The following is a 7720-nucleotide window of genomic DNA, read 5'->3' as shown; positions in this document are numbered from 1 at the left end:
TTGTTGCATAGTAACTAAATCCTGCTTTCCCATGTTTTGTATTTACTCTGGGAATCACTAGCAGATTGGTTTCAGGAGATCTTAGCGGTCTAGAAGGCTTATATAGTGGAAGCATGTCAGTGATATACTTTGGCCCTAAACCATGTAGTGATTTATAGGTGAGCAGCAGGATTTTAAAATCAATTCTCTGACATACAGGGAGCCAATGTAAGGATTTAAGAATTGGTGTAATGTGTTCAAATTTTTTGGTCTTTGTTAGAACTCTAGCAACAGCGTTCTGAACAGGCAGACAGAGCAGCGGAGAAGAAAGATAGCATCGTGAGAGACCAAGGAAACGGCAGCGTTTAAGAAGGAACTGCAGAAAGCTGGTGGAAAATCGGAGGTACACAAAAAATGCTGGAGAAACTCAGCGGGTGCAGCAGCATCTATGGAGCGAAGGAAATGGGCATCGTTTCGGGCCGAAACGTTGCCCATTTCCTTCGCTCCATAGATGCTGCTGCACCCGCTGAGTTTCTCAAGGAGATTGCAGCTTCAGCTCCTGGTCTTTGCTACATTGGGTGTAGTAGGTGCGGCCAGCAATTACGGCGAGAAATTCGACCACGCGGCTCAAGTGACATTTGCTGACGCCCCGTCCCACTTAGACGATTTTCTTTAGGCGACTGCAGACTACAGACCTTTTTTTTCTGTAGATAGAAAGTAGACACAAAGTGCTGGAGTAACTCAGCGGGACAGGCAGCATCTCTGGAGAGAAGGAATGGGTGACGTAACCGTTTCGGGTCGAGACCCTTCTTCTTCGGGGGGGCAGGAGGAATCAGATTCAGATTCAGATTCAGATTCAACTTTTATTGTCATTGTCCGTGTACAGTACAGAGACAACGAAATGCATTTAGCATCTCCCTGGAAGAGCGACATAGAATATGAGCAATAAATAAATCTATTTACGTGCATGCAGTCATAGTATTTTTTTTCCTGGTGGGAGGAGTGTCCGGGGAGGAGGGGGGGGGGGGGGTGATTGGCAATCAACGAGGTACGTTGTTGAGTAGAGTGACAGCCGCCGGGAAGAAGCTGTTCCTGGACCTGCTGGTCCGGCAACGGAGAGACCTGTAGCGCCTCCCGGATGGTAGGAGGGTAAACAGTCCACGGTTGGGGTGAGAGCAGTCCTTGGCGATGCTGAGCGCCCTCCGCAGACATCGCTTGCTTTGGACAGACTCAATGGAGGGGAGCGAGGAACCGGTGATGCGTTGGGCAATTTTCACCACCCTCTGCAATGCCTTCCGGTCGGAGACAGAGCAGTTGCCATACCATACTGTGATGCAGTTGGTAAGGATGCTCTCGATGGTGAAGTTCACCAGGATCTGAGGAGACAGATGGACCTTCTTCAGTCTCCTCAGGAAGAAGAGACGCTGGTGAGCCTTCTTGACCAGAGTTGAGGTATTGTGGGTCCAAGAGAGGTCATCGGAGATGTTGACCCCCAGGAACCTGAAGCTGGAAACACGTTCCGTCCCGTTAATGTGGATGGGGGTGTGCGTGTCGCCCCTGGACTTCCTGAAGTCTACAATGAGCTCGTTTGGGGGTGGTGGGTTTTTCTTAGTGATGGTATTGATAGATAACTATTGGCCAGAACGACAACGAGACCTCCTCTGCATTTGGTTTAGAGATACTAGTCAAGTCTAGTCAAGTCAATTTTATTTCTATAGCACATTTAAAAACAACTCCCGCGCTTTCCATCAGTGCAGGTACTAACAACAGTGGTACATAGATCTAACAATACATACATAAATACATACATATAGCACTCCCTCAGAGGACCTCAAGAAACGATTGTGAATAGATATAGGTTTTAAGTCTAGACTTGATAGTTCTGATGGGAAGAGAGTGGTGAATCTGTGGAATTCTCTGCCACAGAAGGTAGTTGAGGCCACACAGTTCATTTGGATATATTTAAGAGGGAGTTAGATGTGGCCCTTGTGGGATCAGGGGGTATGGAGAGAAGGCAGGTACAGGATACTGAGTTGGATGATCAGCCATGATCATATTGAATGGCGGTGCAGGCTCGAAGGGCCAGATCAAAGGTTCAAAAGGTTATTTATAGTCACATACACCTAGGTGTAGTGAAATGCTTCTTGCCAATGCAGCACATAAAGAAAGAATACAGACATAACATTAATAAGAGATTTAAACATAAAGAACATCCCCCCACAATGGCTCCCACCATGAGGGAAGGCACAAAGTCCAGTCCCCAACCCCAGTTCACCCATAGTCGGGCCCATTGAGGCCTCCACAGTTGCCTCTACGGAGGCCCGATGTTCCAGGCCGTTCTCGCCGGGTGATGTTGCTCCGGCGTCGGGAGAGTCCTCACAGCGGCTTGGGACACCTGGAACGGCCGCTTCCGTACTGGAGGCCGCGGATTCCAAAGCCGACAAGGCCGCGCCGGTTGGAGCTCCACAACTGGCGATCTCGTCGCGAGATCCCAGCCTCCCGGTGTACAGTTCGGCGCCGCCGCCCACAGCTGGCCGCTCCTCAGACCCGCAGCTCCGCGATGTTGTTCCCGGCAGTCTCAGCTCACCGGAGCTCCAGCGCGGCGACGCAGGCAAGGCATCGCCCGCTCCGCGATAGCGCTCCAGCGCTGTGCCGCTGCCGAAGCTGTGGTTCTGGGCGGTCCTCGACAGGAAACGCCGCTCCAGGCCCGCTGGTAGGCCGCGAGGACGGGTCGAAACTGCAGCCCGGAGAAAAGCTGCCTCTCCGACCAGGTAGGGACCCTGAAAGGTAGTTTCCCCCTTCCCCCCCCCCCACCCCCCCACATAAAAAAGTCTAGAACTCCAGAAACAAAAGCACTTTAACTAACTAAAAATAAAAAAAAGATGGCCTCTACTCCTGCACCTATTGTCTATGTTTCTATGTTCAGATGAGCTGAATGGGTGTCAGATTAGGAGAATGGGAGACCTGGGTGGGCTTGTACATCAGTCGCTAAAAGCAAGCATGCAGGTACAGCAGGCAGTGAAGAAAGCCAATGGCATGTGGGCCTTCATTGTGAGAGGATTTGAGTTTAGGAGCAAGGAGGTCCTACAGCAGTTGTACAGGGCCCTGGTGAGACCACACCTGGAGTATCAGTCTAGGTGCGGCAACCGCAAAAGTACGGGTCGCCCCTGAGCTTATGGTACAGCGTGGAAACAGGCCCTTCGGCCCACCGGATCCGTGCCGGCCCACGATCCCCAGCCGACCACACAACATGAGCTGAGAATCCTATGCATTCACCTGTGCGTGGGTGGATGGCCATTACATCTTAAATCTCGCCCAGGAGACGATGACACATTTCAAATGCGCAGCACTCCCTTTTCGCTATCACTGAGACTTGTTGACAGATCCTATTCTCAACTGTGTGCAATCAAACCTGGACTGATCCCGGTCTCATTGCTCAATGCCAGTGGAGCCATCAGGGTGATGCATAGAAACATAGAAATTAGGGGCAGGAGTAGAGGCCATTCGGCCCTTCGAGCCTGCACGGCCATTCAATATGATCATGGCTGATCATCCAACTCAGTATCCCGTACCTGCCTTCTCTCCATACCCTCTGATCCCCTTAGCCACAAGGGCCACATCTAACTCCCTCTTAAATATAGCCAATGAACTGGCCTCGGCTACCCTCTGTGGCAGGGAGTTCCAGAGATTCATCACTCTCTGTGTGAAAAAAGTTCTTCTCATCTCGGTTTTAAAGGATTTCCCCCTTATCCTTAAGCTGTGACCCCTTGTCCTGGACTTCCCCAACATCGGGAGCAATCTTCCTGCATCTAGCCTGTCCAACCCCTTTAAGAATTTTGTAAGTTTCTATAAGATCCCCTCTCAATCTCCTAAATTCTAGAGAGTATAAACCAAGTCTATCCAGTCTTTCTTCATAAGACAGTCCTGACATCCCAGGAATCAGTCTGGTGAACCTTCTCTGCACTCCCTCTATGGCAATAATGTCCTTCCTCAGATTTGGAGACCAAAACTGTACGCAATACTCCAGGTGTGGTCTCACCAAGACCCTGTACAACTGCAGTAGAACCTCCCTGCTCCTATACTCAAATCCTTTTGCTATGAAAGCTAACATACCATTCGCTTTCTTCACTGCCTGCTGCACCTGCATGCCCACTTTCAATGACTGGTGTACCATGACACCCAGGTCTCGCTGCATCTCCCCTTTTCCTAGTCGGCCACCATTTAGATAATAGTCTGCTTTCCAGTTTTTGCCACCAAAATGGATAACCTCACATTTATCCACATTATACTGCATCTGCCAAACATTTGCCCACTCACCCAGCCTATCCAAGTCACCTTGCAGTCTCCTAGCATCCTCCTCACAGCTAACACTGCCCCCCAGCTTCGTGTCATCCGCAAACTTGGAGATATTGCCTTCAATTCCCTCATCCAGATCATTAATATATCATAGATAGCCATCGAGTCACAGAGTGGTACAGCGTGGGAACAGGCCCTTCGGCCCTTCGGCCCAACTTGCCCACCCCGGCCAACATGTCCCAGCTACACTAGTCCCACCTGCCCGTGCTTGGTCCATATCCCTCCTTAGGCCCCCTTCGGTCATGGCAGACCAGGGTTGGAGGTCGCATTGTGCGAGACTTTGTTTAACGTGGGGAGACTGGTGCAGAGACAACCACCTTGACAGATCTGGGTCAGGATCCGGTGGCGTGGAGTCCAAGACGACCTTTTCTGCCGCAGCCTTCATCCGCCTTCCCAGCCGTCGTGACATGTTCCTCCACTAAGGTCAGCCATCGTCCTGCGCCTGTTCCACCCCGTTGAGGTCTTGGTTGGATTGGCTCTTTGTCAGAGACCTCGCCCCTCGACCTCACCGCCATGGGTGGCCCAACCAGGAGCATCGCTCCAGTCGGCATCGCTCTCAGGATCTCTAATCCACACAAGCTTCTCCACCGCGACAAGGTGACCATCCACGGAGAAGCTGTACACATACTTGGCAAATAAATGGATTCCAATTCTGAGGGATTCACTGTTTCTTGGAAGGAGTTAAAATCATTTTTTTCTGGACCAAGACGAAAGAGACAGGAATGCAAGATTCACGATTCAAGTGAGTTTATTCTCATGTGTCCCCCAGATAGGACAATGAAATTCTTGCTTTGCTTCAGCACAACAGAACATAGTAGGCATTGACTACAGAACAGATCAGTGTGTCCATATACCATTATATAAATATATACACACATCAATAAATAAACTGATAAAGTGCAAATAACAGATAACAGGCTATTAATGTTCAGAGTTTTGTCCGAGCCGAGTTTAATAGCCTGATGGCTGTGGGGAAGTAGCTATTCCTGAACCTGGTCGTTGCAGTCTTCAGGCTCCTGTACCTTCTACCTGAAGGTAGCGGGGAGATGAGTGTGTGGCCAGGATGGTGTGGGTCCTTGATGATGCTGCCAGCCTTTTTGAGGCAGCGACTGCGATAAATCCCCTCGATGGAAGGGAGGTCAGAGCCGATGATGGACTGGGCAGTGTTTACTACTTTTTGTAGTCTTTTCCGCTCCAGGGCGCTCAAGTTGCCGAACCAAGCCACGATGCAACCAGTCAGCATGCTCTCTACTGTGCACCTGTAGAAGTTAGAGAGAGTCTTCCTAGACAATCCGACTCTCCGTAATCTCCTCAGGAAGTAGAGGCGCTGATGTGCTTTCTTAATAATTGCATCAGTGTTCTCGGAGATGAGTGTGTAGCCAGGATGGTGTGGGTCCTTGATGATGCTGCCAGCCTTTTTGAGGCAGCGACTGCGATAAATCCCCTCGATGGAAGGGAGGTCAGAGCCGATGATGGACTGGGCAGGCAGCTCATCCCACCTTCTTCTCGAGAGCAACTTCTTCTTATTGAGTCCACATTGTATTGTATTGTATTGTATTCAAATTTATTGTCATTGTCTCAGTTAGAGACAACGAAATGAATTTCCCTTACAGGCAGTATCATAAAAATAATAAATAAGAATAAATAATAAAACATATTAAAAATGAAATAGAATTTTAAAAAAAGCACAAACACTGTAAGTCCACGACACAACATAACACAGTGGCACCAAGGTGAGGAAGGCATCATAGTCCAGCCAGCCTCCACTCCGTTCTTCCCAGATGTTCACTCGTGGTCTAGGCCTTCCTAGCACCCGCAGTCGCCGCCCCGGGTGGCCCGATGTTCAGGCCCTCACGCCGGGCTGGTGGAACACCGACGCCGAACATCACATCACAAGATTAGAAATTGTTCGGGCAGAACTGAACCCACATCTCGGCATTTGCCTACAATAATAATAATAATAATAATAATAATGGATGGGATTTATATAGCGCCTTTCTAATACTCAAGGCGCTTTACATCGCATTATTCATTCACTCCTCAGTCACACTCGGTGGTGGTAAGCTACTTCTGTAGCCACAGCTGCCCTGGGGCAGACTGACGGAAGCGTGGCTGCCAATCTGCGCCTACGGCCCCTCCGACCACCACCAATCACTCACACACATTCACACACATTCACACACAGGCAAAGGTGGGTGAAGTGTCTTGCCCAAGGACACAACGACAGTATGCACTCCAAGCGGGATTCGAACCGGCTACCTTCCGGTTGCCAGCCGAACACTTAGCCCATTGTGCCATCTGCCGTCCCTTGTCGTCTGTCTTGTCACTTCTTGTGCGTGGTGGTGGAAACTGGTCCGCGGCATGAATGCTCTTTCCTTGACCTCTCAAGGGCAACGAGGAATGATAAACATATATGCTGGGCTTGCCTGAGACCCACATCCTATCTCCTGTCTCTATGGGCGTGCTGGTGGATGTTTGTTGGATAGGGGGGAGTAAGAATCTTGATCCACCTGGACAATGCCAGCTCCTTTACAATACAATACAATACAATTTATTTGTTGTCATTTAAACCCAGAGGTTCAAACGAAATTTGGTTTCTGCAGTCATATAAACAAGAAGAAGAACCAAGACACACACTTAACACGAACATCCATCACTGTGAATCTCCTCCTCACTGTGATGGTAGGCAAAGCCTTATCTCTCCCCTGCACTCCTCGTTCTCCTCCCGATGTCAGAGTCAAAGGTGGGCGATGGTAAATAAGTCCCGCAGCCATTAAAGCCGTGCCGGGCGATGCAAGGCCGCGCTCCGGGTCTTGGTGTTGGAGCCCCCGGCGTGCGCCAACAAGTCCCGCGTCCATTTAAAGCCGCGCCGGGCGATGTAAGGCCCCGCTCCAGGTCATCCTCAACCCCGCAACTCGGGCGGGAGAAGTCGCCGTTGCGAAAGCTCTGAAAGCGGGCTCCCGGTGTCACTGTCCACCGGACCTGCGGCTGGAGCCCCCGAATCTCCTGGGTCGGGTCGCAGCAGCGCGCCACCACCGCTCCTCCCGCTCCGAACTCGGCCAGCTCCGCGATGGTGGGTAAGTCCGCGACTGGAGCCCCCAGGTCGTTCCGGTTGGAGGCCGCTCCACGGTGCTAGGCCCCAACGACAACGGAGACCCGACAGAGAAAAGGTCGGGTTCTCCGTGCAGGGGAAAGGTTTTAAAAAGTTTCCCCCCCCCCCCCCGCACACATACCCAGTTTTAAAAAAACTAAAAACTACATACCAACGAGACAAAAAATTAAAAAAACGACAGGCGGACTGCAGAGGCCGCTACGACGTGAGTCGCGCTGCACGCCCAGTGTTCGCCACTTCCAGTCCAACCGAGATCCAAAATCAGCTATTGGG

The sequence above is a fragment of the Amblyraja radiata genome, chromosome 45 (genome assembly GCF_010909765.2).
Source record: "Amblyraja radiata isolate CabotCenter1 chromosome 45, sAmbRad1.1.pri, whole genome shotgun sequence".
Taxonomy (NCBI): Eukaryota; Metazoa; Chordata; class Chondrichthyes; order Rajiformes; family Rajidae; genus Amblyraja; species Amblyraja radiata.
This window is presented reverse-complemented; position numbering follows the sequence as displayed.